Source organism: Fundulus heteroclitus, chromosome 4 (assembly GCF_011125445.2).
Source record: "Fundulus heteroclitus isolate FHET01 chromosome 4, MU-UCD_Fhet_4.1, whole genome shotgun sequence".
Taxonomy (NCBI): domain Eukaryota; kingdom Metazoa; phylum Chordata; class Actinopteri; order Cyprinodontiformes; family Fundulidae; genus Fundulus; species Fundulus heteroclitus.
The window spans coordinates 13204019-13229765 of record NC_046364.1 but is presented as its reverse complement, the minus strand read 5'-3'; positions in this window follow the sequence as shown (position 1 = coordinate 13229765).

Below are 25747 nucleotides of genomic sequence, written 5' to 3'. Positions count from 1 at the left end.
TGCGGGAGTAGACTAATTGAGGCAACCTAATTCGTCAATTAGGTATAATTTATTTTCAAGGCCATGCAGCTGTCTTCCTCTGATTCAAATATAGTTCTTTATGATAAATTCAATCAAATGGTACTTTGCAGTTAAACACTAGATATAATGTTCTCATTAAAAATTTAAAAAGACAAGAAATTTGTCACTTGTACATTTATCTCAGTGACCAAATATGGTTCCACAGTTAAGGTACACTACAAGCAGTAGAGAAGTCTTTTCTTTATACAAGTCATAGTATGGAGTCCGTAGTGATTGCTGAAAACTTTTCTTTTTTTGACAGTCACATTATTGGCCTTGCCAATATATATATATATATATATATATATATATATATATATATATATATATATATATATATATATATATATATATATATATATATATATATATATATATATATATATATATATATATATATATATATATATATATATATATATATATATCCCAACACTTTAAATATCAGGAGATCAAAACTGCCTTACGGAATCCACTTGATTCATATCATATCTATCTTTATTTATGATTTAATATTTTTCCAACATTGGAATTTGAAAAAAATATTTTTAAGAGGGTGGATCAACAAACAATAATAGGAAAACTAAACCCATAACAGTTGCAAAAAGAGAAAAACTAAGCACAAGTGAAATAATCTCCCATTGAAGGAGAAAGGGACAATCAGGGACATGGCATGGAGCCAGAGATCCTCAATGCTCCCAGTTGTATATCAGTTTCCAAACCCCCATTGGACAACAGTGATCCGACCACAGAATGGTAACAAATCTTCTCATCTGGAATTCTGTCATAGTGACATGATGCTATGGCCTGGAGAATGGAGTGTTCAAGGTCAGGAGAGAGTATGAGGACTCTACGAAAGTTTATGGAAGGTAAACCGGTATTTAGGTCTGTTTGTAAGCATGCATTTATGTGTAAGACAAAGAGGGTTGTCAAGCCTATTTTAAGTCCTAGCATATTTAGTAGAAAATGTAAGGTCCATCTTTCTTTTTATAAGATGAAAGAGATAGATTATGCCTCCACAGTCTGTATATGGATAATGTAATATGTGCTCACAGGTACTTGGTATAATTTATGGTGTAATATCAATTCTCTCAAAGCTTATATTGCATGCATGAATTGTTCGCAATAAATAACACACATTAAACCCTAAAAATGCAGAGCTTCTCTTAGTACTATGCAAAGTGCTTAAATAGTTGATGGGTAATTATAGTTATGTCACTAATACAATATGTAGATCTATCTATCTATCTATCTATCTATCTATCTATCTATCTATCTATCTATCTATCTATCTATCTATCTATCTATCTATCTATCTATCTATCTATCTATCTATCTATCTATCTATCTATCTATCTATCTATCTATCTATCTATCTATCTAAAGTTTTAGTCACAATTTATTTCTGACTCCTTATTTACCCAGGGAAAGCTTTAAATGAAGGTCTCATTCCTACGCTGTTGGGAAAAATTTACCTATTTGTAAGCAGCATTTTATTGCATCACTTCCTCCAATAAACGTGATTGCTGGACAATTCTCTTTATGTGTACGGATAAAGAAGTCATATTAAAATCATTGTTTACTTAGAAGTTAAACGTAACATCCCAATCTCATAACATGTATATCTGAATACATTTTATTCATTTTATTCTAATTCAGTCTCCAAATGCATTTCATATACTAGATGTCTATTTTAAATGACCAGGCTCATGAGGCCATGTACTTTAACAAGGTTACCAGGGCCTTAGGAAGAGAAACATGCACTGACAATGGGCACTGACAAAAAACTCTGATTATGATTTAATCTGCAAACAATTTATACATTATTTATATGTGTTTATTATGCATTAATAAATGGCGAGAAAGAGACAAAACTGTCGGTTTTCTTGCCAAATAGTGAGCCAAATCTATATTTGGCCAAAACATTTCAAATTCTATATGTTTCATCTAGAGTTCCTATACAAAATATTTCAGTCTAAAGTACAACCTTTTAAGCTAAATAAGCATTTGTAAACATAATTCTGTACCATGTAATCCACTTTATCACTGGATAATAAACATCCATAACTATCAAAGGGAGCCTTATACATGACACCTTATATTAATGAGTATTAAACATTTATAATTGCCCGGAGGGAGCCTTACTGTAAAGTGCAGACCATGACATAAAGTAGAATATTACATAATACAGAATTATGTTTTCAAATGCTTACTGGGCTTACATGGTTGTAATGACTGAAATGCATGGTTGTAATGACTGAAATATTTAGTATAGAAATTCTAGATGACATACATATAATTTTAAATGTTTTAGTCAAATATGGACTTGGCTCACTATTTGGCATGAAACTGGTCAGTTTTCTCTCTTTGTCTCTTTCTCATCCTTTATTAATGCATAATAAACAGTTATTAATGATTTATAAGCCTCTATAAAGGGAGCCATATTGTAAAGTGGAATCATTCATCTTAGTCTCCGCCGACCAAAGCACACACTTCAAGTCTAAGTTTGGATGTTACAAACTACACAACATTATTTTTGTGAGTGCAACAGAAAAATGACTTTCAAAATAAAGTTCCAGGGCTGCTTGAATGGATAGTGGCTGAAAATCCATCCATTACAAAATGTCGGCTCTTAGAGTTGATAAGTATAAATTAACGCCCCCACCCCCTCATACCCCAACTCTGAATAAATTAACTTAAATTAAAAGTAGAATTTTGCAAAAATGGCTTGTGTGACATTAAGCTACTGCTGTAGCTGAATAATTTATCATGGCTTATATAATGTTTTCTATACATTTAGCAATACTTATGGATGGCTATTACATGCAATGTCAATGTGGCACATATGTATTTGCTGTTTCTAACCCAGGCATCCTTATCAGTATTTTGCAAATGTCTTGACAATAGTGTGTTTTATTATATTCTAGTGGTGTTCACAGAAACTCTGCAGTTGTTCATATTCCCTTCAAACAAATCAAACCATTGATTAAAGGTATCAACAGGAAAAAAATATACAATCGTAGCCACCTTTTGGTTATTGCTACTGATAGTATGACTGAAAACTGCATTTTAAGTCAATCTTTTCTAAAATATGGAAGTCCTAAATAACTGCTGTGGTGGTAATTCAGGACAGAGAAGAAATTGTTTCAAGCCTTCTGTTTTAAATTGTTTCCCCACTCTATTTGTTGTTCCTAAAGGCCAGTCAAAATTGAAATCAACTATCCAAGACATAAAAGCATTCCTGTAGATTCTCTCTTACAACTGACATGTATATGACTTCACCATTTTATCTGTGTCTGACATTTCATATTGAACTGGTACAAATGGCATTTCCCCAGACAACTTGTTAACTTTTAAAGGTTGATAGATCCAATACACATCCACCTCATAAGCAGTGGATCACGCTGAAAAACAAAGCTTTGAGATTAGCCGCTGTCAACTCTAGGATGAGATGTGCCAGTTTTGAGGAGCAAAATGTGAACACTATCCATAAGGTGAAATTGAACTTATTGATTTAGAAGCATTTACGGGAGGAAAGAAAAAAAGCTCATAGTCCACCAGTGCACCTGGCTTCTTCTTTGAACAGTGACTGCAAACTATGTGGACTTCAAAATTAATCTATCCCCAAGTAATTTTGATCTACTCAATGACTTAAGGAAAATGTTTGTTCATTCAGTGAATTTATTGAAAACATATTCCAAAATGCAAAAAGGGCTCTTTAAATCTTCATCATTTAAATGAGACAATTTAAAAAAAAATATTGCATGAATACTAAAAAAGTAACAGATTTATGATTTCCTTTTTCAAGAGGGCAGGTAATGTTTTCTTTGAAAAGACAAAAAACAAACTGATTTAAAGGTGGTGGTGTACTGCAAAATTATTTAGTCAGCTTCTATATATTGGCTTTTGTAACTCATAAAGAACAGAAGAGCAAAACATTTGTATAAATATTATACAAAAATTAAAAACGATTTACTACACAAATTAAAGCCTTGTTAAGTTGAATAGTTATTATTACACATCTAGAGCTTTGGGGGGGGAAAAAAACATAACAAGAAAACGGCTCACAGTGTAAAATCCAGAGTTTTAAAAATAAAGGGGGTTAATGGGTTTAGGATGTCCAATCAGATGACATTCTTTCATATGTAAAGTTGCATTCCACCATATAAGCAAGTCTGCCCTTTATTTTAGATATAAACCAACTCTGTTTTTGATTATACTCAAAAGCAGCTGGTAACATTTCTTAGATCTGAAGTAAAAAATTAATTGCAGGGAACCATCTGGAAACAAAGACATTGATACCAATTAAACATGAATGCCCTTGCATGCGATTATGGAAGAGATATAACACAAGGAGAGCACACACAGGTTATATCTAGGACTTGTATCCAATTATGTCATTAAAACCCTAATTTAATGTCCCGTTCTTAATTAATATCTTATACATATGACAAAAGTCATTTGAAGTTTTGTCCATGCAGTACTTATTATTCAAAGTACTCATTATACAAAGTGGATAACATACTTAAGCAATACATTTAGGATTTCATGTTACTGGAATTGTGCCCCTCACGGTGGCAGCTCACTGGAGTAGCTTGTACATTGTTTATGATTTATTTGTTTCAAAAACTCTTATTCCTTTATTTCTTTTTTTCTTTTTTTGAAAGATTATTCTCTCCTGTTTTGGATGTGGTGCAGCTCTGAGGATTGCAGTTCCATTGTTTTTTTGTTTTTTTTATAGATCATAATCTGCCCCTCATTCAGAGCAAACTTGTCATGTAAAGAACAGTGAGAAGATGATGTGGGGTTGTTTGAAGCTATGGACTGGGATGCATACCCATTGGTAACAAAACCTGGGTCACTACTGACCTAAAGGAATTGCTAATCAAAAAAAAAAGAACCTTCAAGCAGGGAGACAGAGAATGATTAAGAAGTATACAAAGAGAACTTAAAGTCTAAATTGGAGAAGGCAGTGAGGTGTACAGAAAGAACATAAAGAGGAAGGTCGAGTGGAACAGTATAAGAGAAGAGTGGTTAGCGATGAAGAAGATCACAGGCTTCAAGCAGATGCAGGATCAGATTGATAGAAGTCTCAACAGAGTCAATGAACAGAACATATTCTTCAATAGCTTCAGTTCAGGAATAGCATCATTCTATCTTGCCAACAGCCAACCTTTTCCCAGCCTCCCTTACCCAACAGCCTTTCTGTCATGGCTCTAATAATTTATCTTTCACCTCAGTCATTGATCCTTCAGCATCAAGAGATGCTGGTGCTCCCTTCATGTACCCCTCCTGCTTGTCTGTTTCTATAAGTTAATCCAGTTCTGTCTTTTATGATGAGATTTTGAGGCTTGGCCACACCCATATGGTTTCATGTAGCAAATCCCCAATGTATGGAGAGAAAACAGACTCAGTATAGACGTGTGTCTGTAATAATAGATTTGTAAGCTGTGTAAATCTGTTTGTGTGTATATTTGGGTACTTGTATGTGTAAAACATTATTTTTAAACCCTCTAAACCATTATGTGCGTAAATTTGGGTATTTGTAACTGTGTGCTCAAATGCACACACAAATACAAAGAAATTCCGCGTACAAAATAAAATGACACACAAAACTACTCATACAAATACAAATCTGTTGTTTTTGTTTTGTTTTTTTTCCTCTGGGATTGACTGCCTGTTTTTAAAGCCAGTGAAACATTGCACCACTTAGTGTTTCATTTCTTTTAACTACATAATTAAATCCATATATGTCTACGTAAACTATTCAGAATATTACAAAGGAAACGTGGGTCTCTGTGTTATAACTAAGGGGTGCTAAAGTATATTTTTTGCCCCCCCCCAAAAAAAAAAAAAAAACAGTTATTTGACATTAAGATGGAAGTATATAAGAAAATATCACAAAACTCAGTGACACGGCTTTCCATCAACATTAAATGCACCATGTACGCATGGGTCTGTGAAGCTGCCGGAAGCTTGAAATGAGTCTCAAAATGCTCCATGCACTTGTAATGTTTATGTGTAACAGGTGAGTCCTGCACACGTATTTAAGGATTTGTATTTGTATGAGTAGTTATGTGTGTGTGTAATTTCATTTTGTACTCGTAATTTCTTTGTTTTTGTGTGTGCGATTGAGTACACATTTACAAAAACCCAAAGTTATGCACAGTTTGCTTTAAAGCAGGGTTGTACCAACTTTTCTTCACGTGGGCCAAAAATGTTATGTCAAAAGTACTGGAGGGCCAAAAAAGCACTTTAAGAACAAACTAAAATCACCCAAACAGTATATTGTGAAATAGTTTTTTTGACATGCTCCACAAAATATGGGCATGCAATATTTTAATTAAACAAATTAGTCAGATGATTACACAAGAGGATGTGTAAATCATTGTAAGCCCAAAACTTAATTTTTTTTTTTTTATGTTTGCCTCATTAAAATATGATCATACAGTTTGCCGATTCTTGTGGGCTTTATTGAAAAATAATTAAAAGAATTTCAGAAACCATAACAGGATTTGGGTCAGTCTTTAAAAAAACAAACAAAAAAAAACACTTCCTCTATTTAGCCAATTTTTATAAATAATATTTAAATACAGGTTTCAATGCACCAAAGTCTGCATTTGAGCAAAAGTCATTGGATAGATGTGGTCTTATTTACTATCAAATTGAACAGAATGTAAAAAAAAATTGATTATTAAAGGACATACAGTTTATGATATATTTCAATTATGAGATTTTTAACTTGTCTGTTGTTTGGCCCTATTTAAAAGGAAAAAGGTCTCCATCTGCACCAAACCACTTGTGCCGGTGGGCCAAACCAATCTTGAATTGAAGTTGGGGGGCTGCACAAAATCAGTCCAAGGGCCACAGATGGCCCCTGGGCCCCACTTTGGACATTCCTGCTTTAAAGGGTTTAAAAATCATGTTTTACACAAACAAGTACCCATATATACACACAAACATGTTTACACAGCTTACAAATCTATTATTGCAGAACACACCTATATTGATTCTGTTTTTTTTCTCCATTCCAATGCCTCAAACAGACATGTCTGGAACACTGGAAACAGTTTGATTAAGTTGAGCATAAACGTTACTTACAAAATTAACTATATTTATGTAATTTAGGTTTTCTTTACACGCCAAGCAAAACTAACTTTATTTATAAGCAATTTAAAAAGGCACAACAAATATGAACAGCAACATACATATATATATATATATATATATATATATATATATATATATATATATATATATATATATATATATTACAAACAGATAAAAGAAGTTACAATCAACTATAGTAAAATACAATATAAAACATGTAAGAATAATATAAGTAACTTGAGTAAAACATAATATAAAACACTTTAAAGATGTAAGAAACATGAATAAAATGAATAAAGTGAGCTCTGTCATGCTACATTAAAAGCTAAAGTGAAAAGTTGGGTTTTCAGAGCAGATTTAAAAATGGACAGTGGAGAGGCCTGTCTGATGTGTAACGGCACCAGGTTCCAAAGCCTTGGAGCTGTCACAGAAAAAGCCCTGTCCCCTCTGAGCTTCCACTGCGTCCTTGGCATGTCCAGAAGAAGCTGTTCTGCTGACCTTAGTAAGCAGGAAGGGCAATGCACTTGAAGAAGCTCAGAGAGGTAGGGTGGGGCCAGACTAAAGACTTAAAAGTAAATAAAAGAATCTTAAAATGAACCCTAAACTGTACCGGCAACCAGTGCAATGAGGCTAAAACAGAAGTTATGTGCCCTCTCTTTTATGTACCAGTTAAAAGCAAGCAGCTACATTCTGCACCAGCTGGAGACAAGACAGGGTTGTCTGTGATACACCATAATACAGAGAGTTGCAGTAATGAAGGTGTGTTGTGATAAAAGCACGGATTACACTTTCAAAGTACTGTTTTAAAAGAATCTGTTTCACCTTTGATACTTGTCTCAGTTGATAAAAGCTTAATTTCACCACTGAACTGCTCTGCATGTCAAGATTAAAATCACTGTCCATTTTTAGCCCAAGATTGGTCATGGTGAGTTTTATATACCATACCATGCCATGTATATTTATAAAGCGTTAAAAAAACAGCCAACAGCTGAAACAAAGTGCTGTACATTGCTACAAACTAAAACATATCCATTAAAAAAATTTAAATAAATAAAAAGATATTGCATGAAAACGCTTAAAAGAAACAATAAAACAAAAATGAAAACTATGTCTCACTAGTGGTAAAAGCCAAAGAATAATAGTGGGGTTTAGGGCAAGTTTTAAAAGTGGGCAGTGAAGGACCCTCTCTTATGTGCAGGGGCCGGTTATTCCACAATTAAGGACCAACAATAGAAAAGGCCTTACCCCCTCTGAGCTTCCTCTTAAACCCCGGTACCGCCAAGAGATGCAGTCCAGCTGATCTGAGGGGCCGAGAGGGCAAGTAGGGATGAAGAAGCTCAGAGAGGTATGGTGGGGAAAGTCAAGGTCATACACTGATCCAGAGGGCCAAGCTCTATAGTTGAAGACCCACTGGAGACCCAGGACTAAAAGACAAAACCTCTGTTTTTTGTTATTAATATAAAGGAAGTTGAGAGTCATCAAGGCTCTTACTTCCTCAAGGCACTCAGTGATTGTGCAGAGTAGGTTGCCTCATGTTTCAGGGGAAAATAAACCTGGAAGTCATCGGCATAAAAATGGAATGCAAACCTGTGCTTCCTGCAAATAGAGCCCAGGGGAAGGAGGTATAATGAAAAAAAAAAGCAGTGGCCCAAGAACTGAACCTTGTGGGAGCCCATATGAAAGAGAAACAGAAGAAGATTTAAAATCTCCTAAGCTGACACATTTTGTCCTTTCAGTCAGGTAAGACCTGATCCGGTCAAGGGCAGTTCCCCAAATGCTGCTGAATGATCTAAGTGAGAAACACAAGCTCAGGCATTGTCTACACAAAGATGAACATGGTAAATGTTTATAAATGATTAAGAAAAAATGTGGATCCACATGAGAGGATGCAGCACAATTGCAAAGGCTGTAGTAGGTATGCTGGGGACTGTGAAACATGCAAAAAAAAAAAATACCAGGCATGCACAGACAACTCATATGAAGTAAACATAGCACCATGGCAGGGGATCAGACACAGAGGACACGCTGCGTAGAGCGGGCTCATTAGAAAGAAAACGTCCGAAGACTACTAACAGCCATAGCAAAGCAGCAACACCAGACAACATCATTTTTTTTTTATTGTGAGGTGCATGTGGGTTAAAGAGAGAGGCAAAGCTACAACGACATCTTTTAAGAAAATATGCGGGTTGGATGTACACATGGAAAAATTAAACTGGCGGTATGAAATTCATCCTCTCTAGGAATCTCTTTTTCCTGTCTGCCTGTCTTCAATTTCTTTCTCCTCGGCTCATCGCCCTAATTGTTTTCACCTGTCTCTTATTAGTTGATTGCTGTCGTCTGCCCTCCTGCGATCCTCTCTGTTTCTTCTTCTTTGTTTAAACCACCTGTCACTTCCTTTAGTTGTTGGATTTTCCATGACTTTACTTTCCTCATATTTGTGTCCTGTCTGGCAATGTGGCAATACAAAATGTTGTCTTAATGCCAAAAAGAGCCCAACAAATTTTACTTTCACAAGTGGAGACTTACTGCTTTCATCATAGTACTGCGCTTGATTTATATATGCAAGAAGCTGCATTAGATTTTATGCTGGGACTATTTCATGTTCAATGGACACTGAAATGGGAAGGTAAAAAATGGGAAAAAGAAGAGATACAAATGAGACAAAATACTAAAAGGGAGAAAATGTGAAAGAGCAAGAGGAGAGGAAAGGGAGAGAGCAATATAATATCCTCTGAGTCTGCTTCTACACTTGCAAAGAGAGATATAAAAAGAACAACAAAACCAATAAGGTATTACAGGTACAAATAACTGATGCCTTGATACCATCACTGAAAAATATACAGTATTAATTATGACATTTATAAAGTGACAGCTAAAGACAATAATAGGGGTTTTCTGTATAGAAGTGAATCTGCAAGTACCTGAATCCAAGCACCTCTTGGTGAGAGGGTGCTTGTGTATGTAAGGTTTATCCAGAAGAAAAATGCTCAATTGTGGTTGTGAGGAGCTAAAGACCTGCTACCCAGAGCATTGAGGCAGACGGCAGGTGAACCAAAACCCCAGATGCCCGAAGGGACCCACATAGTAAAGGTGCCCAAGAGGGGCCAACACAGGGAAAGCTGCTTCCCCCATCTGAGGGACGAGCAGAGATGGGCCCCAAGAAATCCCCCAACAGCCACCACAAAGAGCCCGTGGGCTCCGCCGGCAGTAAGCTATGCCTGAGTGGATCCAGCCATGGACCCAGAGACCCCAGGCCCAGGGATGCCCCGCCCCCAGCAGGGGCCCTGACAGAGCCATGAGGGCCTAGGCCCCGTGGAGCATCCACCACCTCGATCCCAGACTAGGCAACCCACGGTCCCATCCAACCTGAATGGGGTCAACATGAACTGAGCAGGCCAACCAACCAGGGCCAAACCTTCCCACCCATACCTAAGTCCCCACCCCATTCGCTTAAAACTGAGAGGACCAAAAAAGGGAGGTGCCTAGCACAGTGCACCCCCCTCCGAAAGGTAGCAGGTGCCAGTGCACCCCTGCACCCTATCCCAAACCCTCAATGTATAAAAGTGAGTGGGAGCAGAGGAAGCCACCAGGGGTAAGGCTTACACAATAAACAACATGCCCTCCCAGGAAGCCAGCTCCTTCGCTGACTCCAATAGGCACCCTGGTTCTCTGCCACCCACACCACCATAGTCCACAGGGCCAGAGATAGGTGGAGGGTCCAAGAGCCCCCCTCCCAGCACAATAGGCCCAAAGACCCTCTAGCATGCCAGAAGCCCTGGGTAGGGCCAGACACCGGGGCATACACAAGCCCAAACCCCCAGCTACATACTGTACAAAACCCAAGCCCTTGAGGCTCCACCAGGACACCCAGCCAGGAACGACACAGCCCAGGAACCCCAAGCCCTGGACCCACCCCAGACCCACCCAGCAGCAGCACAGCTACCAGGCCAGTAACCCACTTAGACTGGCAAAGAACCCCCCAAGAATATATTAAGCAGCCTCTGGACCCCACCCTGAGGCCCCCCAAGGTCCGCTCAGGTGGGAGCCACAGAGATCCCGAAATCAGCCACCACACCCTACAGGATACATCCCACAGCCCCACATTCCCAGGGAAGGAGGGAGACTAAGCTTCTCCCTACTCAGTTTATCGTTGCCCGTTTTGTGATTTGCGCTGGCCTAAAAACGCCTAGAAATGCCTGGAAGAGGGAAACGCTTCCTGAAACTGCCCAGGGGAGTGAGCTTCAGACCTATGCACAGTTTGTGCTTGCTTTCATTGGCCACCCCTGCTGTAGGACACTGCTGCCTTTCCCCGGGGGGTTTCAGTCATGGACTTACAATTTATAGCTTTATACAAGATCTTTTGCCTCAGCCATGGTGGAAGGGAGGAGAACACGTTAAAAGAATGCTTTTGTTGGATGTGCTCTGATGGCACAGGGGTACTGAGCATGACCCACGTACAGAGGCCTTAGTCATCGATGTGGCTGACCTGGACTTAATTCCGGCCTGAGGTCCTTTGCCATATGTCTTCTCCCCACACTCAACCCCATTTCCTGTCAGTCTACTGTATGAAAGACGAGCGACTAGTGGCAGAAAAATAATACAAATAAAGAATGCTTTAGACAAAACATAAAAGCTTTGATACAGCACATATTGGTATAGAAAAATGAAGCACCCTTCATTTATTTCCTTCCGCTGTGGTTCATGGTTTGAAAATAATTAAATAATATTTTGTGTGACCAAACCTCATTCTGTAACGTTCACAGCTTCGGCTGTGACTCTTTCTATGAGTGACTGTTAACTGCTCACTCTGTGTTTGGTTAAATTCTGGGTTCTACTTCTGAAACCATTGTACATTGTTATAATGTTCTCAAATTCTCTAAATTCCCCCACTTTCTTTTGTATACTATTAAAATATCTAGCCTTATTTTTCCTTTCCCGCTGCTCTTACCATTTTCTCTTAACATACAGTTTAATTATACCATTGACTTCACTTTTGCTTAATTTAACCATCAAATATACTTTATTTTTCCTTGCCGCACTTTTTGCAAATTTATCTGCCAACTCTTTTCCCTCAGTACCATATGAGCTGGAACCCACATTAGTTGCTGATCCTGAGTTTGTTTAGGGGGTTGAGGACAACCTCCTAACAGAAGAGCTAATCAGGAGAAATGAGAAACACCAGGAACAGAATGAAGATAGAGCAATCAGAGGTGATGTCAACCAGCTGCCAGAATGAAACGGTAAATAGAGCAGGACACAGAGAAACTCAGGAACATATCTACTAGAAACAATACAAAAATGTACAAAGAATGAACAAAGAACATAATTCATACAAGTATGATCTAAAATGGTAGCAGCTAGAAAACCCAACAGGAAAAAACTGAAAATTCAAAAACCGAAAAGCACCAAAAGAATAATAAGCACAAGGTAATAACTAAAGAAAGCACAATCAAGGGGACCATAACAACAAATAAATGTCAAAATTACATGCACAAAAGAAAAAAATTCAAACACCAGCAGATTGTGACAATTTGAGCTTAAAGAAAAATTGTAAAAAATACAGTTGCTGTGTTTCAGTCCTCTTTAGAAAAAAAAACATTGACTCAAACTACTGCATCCAAAGTTGAGGTCATACCGTAGGTCCACTACTGACCTACTAATTGCCAACCAAGGGCCTTGCATTCTTTGCATTCCTTGCTTCAACAAAAATTATGATCCTATAATAGAGCAAAACATATGTATGCCAATGTATAAATTTGATAATTGATAGGGATACACAGATTGGACCATATTTCTCTTTCATGCTCTCTTTCTTTCTAGTAACACTGGTCAAGCAAAGATAAAAGATACATGAAATTGGTCCATTAATAATGCATCCCTCACACTTACAGTACCCTGTCAAGTAAGCAACAAAAAAGTGAAAAAAACATGAAAAGTATCATGTTTACCAGACTCAAAGGCACATCAACAAATTAGAATGACTTTTATGGAGAAAATAGACTGTATTGAAAGTCCAGTCATTTATTTGCACCAATATCTCGTCTATTAATTACTAGGGTGTCTCGGGTCTGCTTAAGTGCTGACTAACCAATGGCAGCAATATCAAAGAGGGCAGTGATGGTAGAGAAAGAGGATAGTAACAATCTGCCAGCAAAGAAAATATGATACAAAAATAGTATCATATGGACCCTTTATTATATATATATATATATATATATATATATATATATATATATATATATATATATATATATATATATATATATATATATATGTGTGTATGTGTGTGTGTGTGTGTGTGTGTGTGTGTGTGTGTGTGTGTGTGTGTGTGTGTGTGTGTGTGTGTGTCTCTGTTACTATAAAACTAAAAAAATATGTTTTTTTGCTGTTGTGCATTCCCAGTTCCTCAAATGCAAAGCCATGTCAACACAAATAATATGAACTATTATATTCAGAAAGTTGCTGATTTCAAACAAGGCAACACAGACTTACAAGTCATAAATACCACGTTTAGCAGGTTTCAGATTTAAGTTTATTAAAATCAAAACTAATTCCTAATATTAAAATTGAAGAATCAAACACAGAAAAATGAGAAATTAGGATAAGCAATGCAATACAGAAAAAAATAAGAAATAACCAAAAACTGTCTTGCACTTTCCCAGAAACATGAACACTCAAAATGGCAAATATAACAGTAGACTCACCAAACTAACCCATTGTGACAATAAAAGACAGAATCACACATCAAAGATGACAGCTTTATTGTCCCTTAAAAGAATGAAACTTAAGAAGTGACAGCTGTGTTACTAAAGACTATCCTCCCATAAAAACAACCCTGTAGGTCATTTGAGCAAACAACTTCTTAAAAATCCATTGTTATTTTTTAGGACAAATTCCTCGGGTGACTATAATAATTTTTGATGGAAGAAAAAGAAAACGTAAGGTGATAAAATTGCTTTGACACAAGGTTCAGATTGGAAGCATGGATGGCTAAAATTAATGTGGACCTCAGTCATTAGCTATGTTTACATGCACAAATTTCAGGATCAGATTAAAAAGTATTCAGATTAAATAATCGGATTGCACCGTTTATATGGGCACACAATCGTTAATCCGATCATAATTTGCGTTTCTATGCACCTGGATTTATTCAGAATAGAAAAACTCTGACATGCACAGTTATCAAATTCCCCTAAAAAAAAAAAAAAAACAGAAGAAGAATTTGGAATACAATTTCATTCCGATTGAGCTTAATCCGTCCATCATATTCCGATTGGCTTGTATACACAACGCTTTTTTTTAATTTTTAACAGCCTTTTATTCCGATTACTGTCACATAAACATAGCTAAAGTCTTACTCACTATCTAGATCAGCTCTCCTTTCTAAATATTGTAAATTAATGTTGGGTCAACTCTTAGGGAGCAGCTGACTTTAGTACTGTGGAGGGCACATGACCTCGTGCATCAGTGGCTGTTTAAAGCAGTACAAATATATGTCCCCTTCCATTTTGGTATCCACACAGGAGGTCTCTTTTGGGAGGTCTTGGGTTCTGGTCTCCGCGATGTCTGCCTCGGTGCTCAGTCGGGTGAGTCTTTGGCTTTTCCGTACTACTATTGAGCATTTTTCTTATGGATAAACCTTAGACTCTGACAAACGCCCAAATGTGCTTGGATGCAGGTGCTTATAGATATACTTTTATACAGATAAACCCTATAATTAGCTTTGGCTGTCACTAAATACATCTTGTTTTAAGCAATACTGAGTACTTTTCAGTGATGTTATTCAGTGATGTTATCATTCAGTGATTCTGTTGGTTTTGCTGTTCTTTTTATATGTTTCTTGGCAGGTGTAGAAGCAGATTCCGAGGATGTAATCTTGTACCCTCTTTTTCCCCTGCTCCATATTTGTCACCTTTTCTCCCTTTTAATGTTTTGCTCCTTCATTTCTATCCTTCTCTTTTACCTTTCCATTTCTGTGTCCATTGCACTTGAAATAATCCCTAAATAATAAAAAATGCATATATATCAAACAGAGCACTATAGCTGAAGCAGTAATGCTCCATATGGGAAAGTAAATCCCTTGGGCTCTCTGGTATTAAGACAGCAATTGTTCGCGCTACACAGTCAGACAGGACATGTAGAAAAAACAGACAAAAACCCTATATTACAGGGAGAAAATATGGTTTGCAAGCAGATGTTCTACAAAAATGGTTCAACAGCACAATGTTTTCCTTTAGTTTTTCTGACTTTAATAAGAAAATATTATAACTATCTGTAAAGGCACTTGTAGACTGTTACAGTTAAAAACCTTGTCATCTTTTACAGCAGCAGGTTTGTCATCTCAGCCTTCACCCTGACCAGACATTATTTCTCTTCTACTGCGCAAGGCACTGCTATAAGTGTGTAACTATGCATCCCGGCAAAGGCTGAATTTGAAGTTGTTTTTCAAGCAGACGTTTCATGGTTGAGGTCCGAACAGCCCCAGTGAGGCATAGACTACACCCTGCTATGCCTTTAACCCACTAGCAATAGTTTTAAAGACTTAGACAGACTTTATTGTCATTCAGTTGCCCATTTACAATGTACATTGAGCAAAATTTTGTTGCAAAGCTGAGTACAAACAGAAGACAAAGAGAAACATTACGTAGTTGTCATTTGTCAGGAATGTAGCGGCAAAACTAAAAGGCATTTTATATGTATAGAGATGTTATGTGTGAAACGATATGAATAATGCAAGTACATGTAGCAGCAGGATGTATTGCAACAATGAACGGACCATATGATGGAGCAGATGGTACATAAAAGAAACAGAAACTAATAAAAATATTGTGACATTTGTCAGGAATGTTGCAGCAAACCAAAAAAAGATGTTTTATATGTACAGAAAAGTTATGTGTAAGACAATATGAATTGTGCGAGTATATGTAGCAGCAGGAATGTATTGCAAAAACGAATGGGACATATGATAATGCAGATAGTACCGCTTCTAGTTCAATAGAGCTCAGTGATCATGTAAAGTGACTAGTTTTGTATGTATGAGAGAGTAGAAAGGCAAGTAGAAGGATAGTAGAAACAGGTAGATGTCCACAGTGATGGCTCCAAGGAAACATATCAAATCCACAATCAAAATATCTTTTTAGAGGGGATCCAGGAGTAGAACATAAAGATCAATCCTTCACTTACTGGAGCAGTGAGGGCAAGGTTGGGGTCAGAATAAAGGTTGGCGGGAATTTGATAACCCCGCTGGTGGTTGGAGAAAAAACAAAATCCAAAATATGATAAAATTGTGACAAGGCTAAGAGACCAACAAAATAATTATTAAGTGACTGCCCCATATCCTCTCCAACCCATTTTAAACACCACATTATCTATGCCAGGTCACCCATTGTCAACAGTTAAACCATTTTTGCCAGTTACACTTTAACCACTTTCATGGATATTGGTTTCTAATTAACCATCTGTCACTGGAAAGGCAGTTCCTGCTTGTAAAGTGGTAATCTTTGGACCAGAGTCCTCAAAAAATAAACCTCTTAATCAATCACTTAATCTGGGTGGCATTAACTTGGCCTCTGGTAATAAAGTAAAACATCTTGGTGTTATTTTTGACCAAGACATGTAATTTAAATCCCATATTAAACAGGTTTCCAGAGTTTCCTTTTTTCACCTCCAGAATATTGCCAAAATTAGAAATAGTCTGTCCACGGGTGATGCTGAAAAACTAGTCCATGCATTTGTTACTTCAAGGCTGGACTACTGCAATTATTTACTATCAGGAAGTTCACAAAATGCAGTTCAAAGTCTTCAGCTGATACAAAATGGAGCAGCTAGAGTTCTGATGAAAATCAACAAGAGGGATCATATTTCTCCAATTTTAGCTTCCTTTCATTAGCTTCCTGTTAAATCAAGAATATAATTTAAAATTCTCCTTCTCACGTATAAAGCCCTTAATAATCAAGCTCCATCATATATCAGAGCTCTGATTACCCCATATATTCCTAACAGAGCACTTCGCTCTCAGACTGCAGGTCTACTGGTGGTTCCAAGAGTATCTTAAAGTAGAATGGGAGGCAGATCCTTTAGCTATCAGGCTCCTCTCCTGTGGAACCAACTCCCAGTTTTAGTCTGTGAGGCAGACACCCTGTCTACCTTTTAAGACTAAGCCTAAAACTTTCCTTTTTGACAAAGCTTAGAGTGGCTCATGTTACCCTGAGCTACCTCTATGGTTATGCTGCTAAAGGCTTAGGCTACTGGAGGACATCAGGGTCTATTTCTCTCACTCTGATGAGTTCTCCTACTGTTCTCCAATTTGCATTGCTTATTGTCATGTCAGCTTTTAACTTTTTGCTCTCTCTCTTTTTTCTTCATAGTAGGTACACCTGGTCTGGCATTCTGTTAGCTGTGACATCATCCAGGGAAGACAGATCATCCGCTATTACCATATAATGTAGAACAGATTCCTGGATCAATGTGTGCTTCTGTGCTTTTTTGTCTCTCTTGTTGTTTCTCTGCTCTGTCTTCTCTAACCCCAGTCGGTCGAGGCAGATGACCGTTCATACTGACCCTGGTTCTGCTGGAGGTTTTCCTTCCCATTAAAGGGGTGTTTTCCTTCCCATTGTCGCTTCATGCTTGCTCAGTATGAGGGATCTGTATAATCTGATTGAATTTGACTTTGGAAAGTGCTTTGAGATTACATGTTTCATGAATTGGCGCTATATAAATAAAATGTTATTGAATTGCTTCATAACCTGAAAACCCACCTGAAATATGCAATCGTCGAGTTTGTACTTAAAATACTTGTGCAAGCCCTAATATTTCAAGAAAATGAGGGGCTCACAGTTATGTAAAAAACTGCCAGTGAGGTCTTAACAGAAGGGCCAGTCTTAAACACCAACGAGACCGAATTCAAAGAGAAGGGTAGGGTACCTTTCTTCACAAATATATTTTGGCAATGTATAAAAATCAAAGAAAAAAATATTGATGGCTGTATAGGAGAGCTTATCAGGATTTCTATTTCTAAATAAACATTAAAAAACAAACAAACCAAAAAACATATTTTTTGATGAATCTATTGTCTATTGTCCTATTGCTCTTCTGTTGTGCTAAACTACTGCATCTCAGCATGTTTTACCAGCAGCTCTTCAACACAGAGAAGGGCTTCAGGGGGTCATTTTCACTATGCAGAAAATCATCTTCCACCCCCTGCCCTCCCTAAAGGAAATATACAGCTCTTGCTTTCTCAGGAGATTCTACAGCATTCTGGCAGACCCATCCCACCATGGGCATTACTTGTCTGAACTGCCTCTGGGAGGCATTATAGGCCCCTCAAATCACACAGTTTCTTTCCCAGAGCTATCATGGCACTCAATTCTCTCAAACCCTAAAAGAAACAATGCACATCCATAAATCTCTTTGTCTGCAAGCAAAAAAAAAAAAAAAAAAAAACTAAACAGAAATAACCCTACAAGTGAAAATATATCACATTAATATCTAAACATAATGCAACTGAAGAGGTGCCAGATTTCAACGTGCTTCATTGGCAATATTTATTGATCCCACACAAACTGATTACATGATGCAATTTGAGGACTCTACATAGAAACAATTACTTAAGGCACATAGACTATAGGAATACCTGTAGGAACCTTCATCCAACATGTGCTTTCTCAACAATAAAAAAACTTGTTCTTTTGACTACAGACCAGGAGCTATTATGAACTAAAAACTATAAAGTACATGCTAGTTTGAAATCTTGAATGGTATGTTGTGTTTCACAAAAATCACTTATTTACCTGTCACAAAGTGAGCTCCAATTCACAAGAAACGTGTATATTGTCTGCAAAGGGAAAATACTAATTATTCTAATCAATAATTTCACTTTCCAAAGACATTTTCTCATTATTTAAAATCTCAGTAGTGCTGCAGCTATGCCCTGGTGCTACAAAATTGGAAGCAAATTCAAAATGAATATCTCTTGTACATGTGTTTACAGCAGATTAACTTTCCTTGGGTTTGAGTAGTCTTTTCATATTTCTTGTTTTCTTTTTTCATTATTCACACTCCCTAATCTCAAGAATATTCAGAGATGTTACAAGTCCAAGTCAGGTCTCAAGTCTTTTGCCCCAATTCAGAATTTAGTCTTAAGCTTCTAATAACTGTATTTTCTCTTAAAATCTACATCTAGTGAACCTCTAACCCTGCATTGCTGTATGTTCAGATCCCAAGCCTGTACCTTTTTTTCCTGAACTTACTACATGAGCATTTCATTATTATATTTCAATGTTTTAATATTTATGAACATTTTTCATTTAAACATTCAATATTTAATCTCCCCCAAGAAAAACTGCAAAAGGCTGATTTATATTATTTTGAAAACTAACTAAATGTAATATTTCCACCATTAGAAATATGGATAGGTAAACGCTCTAAGAAAAAAAATAGATATGTTAAGATATGTATGATTTTCTAAATAAATCAAAAAAAAATGCTCTTTTGTCTTTGTAATGACCAAATTAACACCTGTTTAGATTTATTGTCATGGTGTCTACTCATTTGTTATATATTACACAACATAGTCTGTGAAGGTGTTAAGAAACACCTCCACAGACAGTATTTCTTTTCTGAATACTATTTATCAATATTGTAAAAGTGCTGGTGGGGTGTTGTATTTGAGTCACTCAGCCCAGGCATCACTAGGTGGGTGTCTCCCCTGTGGTAGGCATCTTGTGTCATCTTGTCTTTTACAGGATATGATCATGGACGAGCAAGAGTTTGATTGGTTAGGCGTGGGGATGACATGTGAGTGTAGAAACTAAGAACAATTAAAAGAAGATTTGTAAATTGTATGTATCTACATGACACAGTTACTTCATATTTCATTAAAGGAGTAATAAGCAATTTTTTCACCACTAGGTGGAGCTTGAAAACTCTCTGTAGACCAAAACAAAAGTATGTATCAAGCCAGACCTGTCTCTACCTCGCTCCAGCACTCGGCACCCATTTCCCCTTCTAACCCATCGGCTTGTATGAGCCTATTTACAAACACAGCAAAACAGCATCACCTTTCAGAGGAACATGTGTAGTGAAGAAGTAAGTATCTCATAACTTTATAAGGTTGTTAGCAAGAGAACGTTTTATGCATGGCCGTGCCATTTTATGGTCAGGGAATGGTTAAGCTACGAGTAGCAGCAGTTCATGTGCACGTATGTGCATGCTCCGGCCAGCCCAGCAATGTAAACAAAAGATTGGAGAACAACACAGAGAGATATTGTGACATTTAACCATAGTCCATCTAAACAGATACCTTAAGTTTTTCACAAAACCATTTTTTTAGTTCTTCCTATCTAGAATAATCACATTTTGCTTATTGCACCTTTAATGATAAATGATTGATATTGATTAACTTATTTATTTGCAACTTACTCTTTGCTGTCTATTACCTTCCTGTGATGTGATAGACTAATTTGAATTGAGAAGGTGTAGTCTGCAGGTGGATGGCTGGGTGTGGCAGGAGAAATGAATGAGCTGCCATTTTGCAAGCTGTTTACTTTGTAAAGACTGGAAGAAAATAAATTATCTACATTTGCTATTCAGTCAAGTCAGAGTTATGACTCCTCTTTCCCTGAATAAATGGTGGAACCATTGAAAAAGGAGGTTCAATCTATGCTGGGAATGGGAGAAATTGAGTCTTTAAGAAGTGAGTGGTCAAATGCTATTGTACTCGTTCCTTAGAAAAATTCAAGTCAACTTAAATTTTGTTTAAAATTTCATGTTTTGATTCTTATTCCATGCAATGCATTCACAAGCTACCAGAAAGACTAGTACTGAGTACTGGTTAACATGGGGATAATGGTGGGAAAGTTAAAACAATGGTCTCTTAAGTTTTTGGCTGCAGTGCAGCTTCCAGCAGCAGTAATGTTTTCCTTCATAAAGGGACTGAGTGGTCTAAAACAATAAAATATTAGAGGAACAGGAAAGAAGCAACATGCAGAGGTGCAGAAGCTTTGTTTCTTCAAGCTTCAAAATATAGCATATTGTGTGACAAGCAGATCACAGGAAAATGCTGTTGTTGGCTGTTAGTATGCATTTGACTACTGGGCCTATTCAGCACAAAGTCTAGGGGTATTTTCTCAGCCAGAGTCCTGTCCTGTCCTCCAATGTTAAATTGTTTGGTGCATGTTTATTTTAATAAACATTTCATTTTTTACAGTCTTGGCAAAGGCATTGATACAAAACAGCAGAGTTAAATATATTTGTAATAGAATCCAAAATTTCAAGAAGACTGTTTGTCATAAACGGACATTGGTAAACTTTTATGTTATTTATAGAAAGGAACTCAAAGAGTAAAAACCCTGTGCCTGTTTGTGTGTCTTTATGTTTCACATCCCCACCCTTGCGTCTAATAAAGATGTTATGAATACTTTAAATTTGAATTGGATTAGCATCTAAGCGTCCACTCATCATCAGTGCTGTCCTCTAGACAGCCCTCCTTTGTTTAGTGCTAAACATGGATTACTCTCTTGCCCTCTCATCTGGTCTTTCATTAATGCCTTGTAATGAGAAATTGTGACAATTCTTGTGAGAGATACCAGAGCTCAATCATATTTGGATCACTTTTCAGGATCATGAGTTCTCTGATAAAAACTCCATTACACTTCTTTATATTTTCAAGTATTTGTGTATCTTGGGAATTGCAATCTATTGAATGAGGAGACATGTTAGCCAATTGTTTTGTATATTCTCGAATGTGTATTTAGTCTTACAAAGCTCAGGGTGAATTAAAGCTAGTTTTTATGAAATTTTAAATAAAAACAAAAAAAAATCACAAAGAAAAAAACATGTGTACTCCAGACAAACCTGTTTTGTTTCTTTTACATAAATACTTTTATGTGGCTTTTTGCACCCAGCATAAGTTTTGATAGTATCTAAAAAATGTTGATGTAACTGATAAAGCAGATGGATCAGAGACTGATTTGGAAAGAATCTACTGATAATAAATTGCCAAAAAGCTCTCCTAACTTTATTGCTCAACAGGCCTTGCAGCAGATTGGGTTGTTGCATTCACTGGATCTACCAGATGGAGACCTAATAAGGCCATTTTTTTTTTGTTTTTTGGTGGTTCTGAGGAGGCCAAAGGACAAAACACAGATGGGGAAAATATAAACACACAAGTGTCTTCATATGTTTGCATATTAAAGCACAGTGTGTATGCACCCCCACCAACAGAAATCAGACAAGCACACAAACATATTAATACAAGCAGCTGACACCTTTAACAGATCCCTCCTTGTTATTAAGTCAGATAAATGGACCAGCCATGTGTGGCCTGAAAATCAACATTACATACAATGAGTTGTTGAGGATCGCATCAGTTTGTCAAGCACAAAGTGCAACATAACTTTTATGACTGTTCTATTCTGTTGGCTTTTTCAAACACCTTAGGTATTTAGTTTGATTTATTTGCAAACAGAATTTATTATGATATGTCTGACAACTCAGGTCCACACTCTAGCAATTAATATGCAGTGACTTTCTAATGTTTTATGAGCATTTATTTAAACAATAATCAAAAAATAGGCTCACAGTTTTCACAAATAGTCTTCCCCAAACGTTTCTTCTGTTGAATTGAAATCTAACTCTGTTTTGACTTAAGTCAATTATGTCTAATGTGTGTTAGGTTGCTTTTGCACAACTTTCAGTATTTATACCCTAAAATTATTGACATGGGAATATTTTTGTGTGAATGTTTAAATGCCAAATACCTTTGTCCAGTTGGATGCACACTATGGAACCAACTCCCAGATTTAGCCCATGGGGCAGACACTGTCTACCGTTAAGGCTTGGCTTAAAACTTTACTTTTTGATAAACATTATATTTAGAGAGGCTTAATCAAGCTATATTAAAATATTTACTGTAAAATCAAACAAAATCTGTCTCATTTATCACCTGGAATAGAGCTAACATTCCCTATAAAAAACGGTCCTCTCCGTCAACAATGTCTTTGTCACGTTTTTCTACTTTCAAACCTTAAGGTATGGTCTGGAACTACTTCGGTTCAGAGTGTAACCTGTGTTTCCTTTGAAACACAGGTTACACAGGTTTGAAATTGTTATTTGTATTAACCTTATTTATCTCTGTCTTTTTCTATTTATAGTAGCTATATCTGTGATAAAATCCTGAGGCAGTTTGGCTGAGCTGCTGCTGTCAACAACTTCATCTTATCCATGATGTAGTTGCCTCTGTCTCTAGAAGTCTGACTCTGTTTCTCTGCCAGACATAGCTATTGGCAACTTTTTTTACTGCAAGTGTATGTGCTCTCTTTCATCCTGTTGACCAAAAGACTGGCTCGGAACCTCTCTTTGGTTGTCTTTCTTTCGTAGACACAGCCACGTGTGGAGCAAGTCTACCATTACCCTCTCTAAGATAGAAAGTATTTCTGGATCAGTGCTTCTGTGTTGTTTTTGTATTAATGTTCTCTCTTCTCTAACCCCCAGTCGGTCATAGTCACTTAGGACTGATTACAATTTCATTTAATTTGATATTTGAGCAAGTGTGACAGGTATTTTTCGAAGCTTTGTTCTGCCATGTGTAGTCTGGCTGGTAGGGATGTCAAGATGAACTGTTTCACATCAATACAATGAGATGCATGTGCAAGATGCAAGTGCTGTGAAATTAAAAGGAGATACGAAAACGGTCTGTTTTGGGGCAAAAATCTAGACACATTACACATATCCACCAATGATTAGCACACTAAAGAGGCAGAGCCTGAGTAAGCAAGTTAAATATATCAAAGCTGATAAAAACGAACACAGCAGCTAACTATACTTTAACATAAACTACCATATAATACACTTGAGAAAGCAAGGAGGTTCGATGTAACCCAGCTTTATCTGCCTCAGCTTCAGATCAGGTTCTGAAAAAGTTGCAAGCAACTTTTTTTCCTATCTTCCGTAATAAAACCATAGCTTTTAGAAAGCAAAGCTTTTGTAATTGTAGCAAGAATATAGGTACCTCCATGGCGTCCCTGGCACATGGGTGCACCAGAGGCTATGGTGACTGGGACTTGGTGGGCTGAGCATGTGGGGGTTTATGAGTGGGGCAAAATAGGGTGTAGGGCTGGAAGAGGGTTGAGGGAGTTGGTCTACAGTATGTCCAGGTAGACAGTGGGGGTTTGGAGGTTGGGTGAACCTCCCGGGGCCTAAGTTGTGCATGGGGTATCACCTGGTATTGCAGAGCTCTTGGTCCTGGGCTGCTGGCAGTGAACTCACTTTGCTTGGCTGGCCTGGGTTCTCCCAGACAGCTCCTGGCTAATAGGGGCTAGCTAACAAGGGGGTATTGTAATTTCATGTTTGGGGTTGTGGAGTGATCTTGCTACCGGGAGTTGGTTCAGGCCCTGTGCCACTGGAGGGACATGTTACTGGGTTTGGCCTGTGCATCTAAAAATGGCAGCGTGGCTCAGTGTCCTGTGTCCTACTCTGGGCCTCTTCGGCCTGGTGGCTGCTGCTCCTTTGGCTAGCTGATTACCTAAATTTGTCCTAGTCGTATGGCTGACCTGGGGTGAGGCCTTGCCTGGTCTTTCTGTCTAGGGCTGTTGCAGCCTCATGTCCTTTGCCGATCGTAAGTGGTGTGGGTTGCAGGTGTTTTTACCATTCTTGCTACTCTTTCAACGGTGCACCTCAAGGTGACATGTGCCCTCATATTAACCTGCTCAACATAAACACACTTATTTCTACACATCACTCACCCAGCCACCCACCCACAGATGGACTGAGAAAAAAAATATCTAAATGGTTAAAGAGCATGCAAAAAGATTACCATCAAATCAGTTTAGCCTGCCTACGTTAATACTGTATTGAATCTGGATGGAATAAAGTCCATCATACAATAATGTGTTGAGACATTATTTTGTAATACAAAACTCCCCGAAATGAAAGTGTGCATGGGTCAGAGCTGTCGTGAGGATCGCACACTTTCCCGCCAAGTTTTTTTGTTACACTGCAAAAACGGATCTAAAAATAAGTAAAATGTTCTTAAAGTTAATGTATTTATCCTTGATTTGAGCAGGTAAATAAGATTATCTGCCAATGGAATGAGTATTTAGATCCCTAAAATAAGATAATTAGACATCCTGCACTTGAAATAAGACGATGGAGATGAATTGTTCATATTTTAAGTGCAAAAATCTTATTCTATTGGCAAATCATCTTATTTACCTGCTCAAATCAAGGAGAAATACACTCATTTTAAGAACATTTCACTTATTTTTAGTTCCGTTTTTGCAGTGTATAAATCTGAAAATTTGCTTGGAAAGTGGAGTACGCATGTTTCAGTTCGCAAGCTTTATAAATGAGACCCCTGGGCATGATACAGCAGTTTGCTTGGACGTCAAGAACAAAGGACACACTTTTGATGACAATAATGATGCACTCATGTACCCTGTGGTTTTCTTCCTTTTTCTTTGGTAGGTTCAAAGGTTAACTAGCAGTTAATACACCAGTGGAGTGGATTGTTTCCAACTCACTATTTTTGCTTTTATCGCATTTATGTTTTGAAATATGGAAGGATGCTCATCTTGGGGCG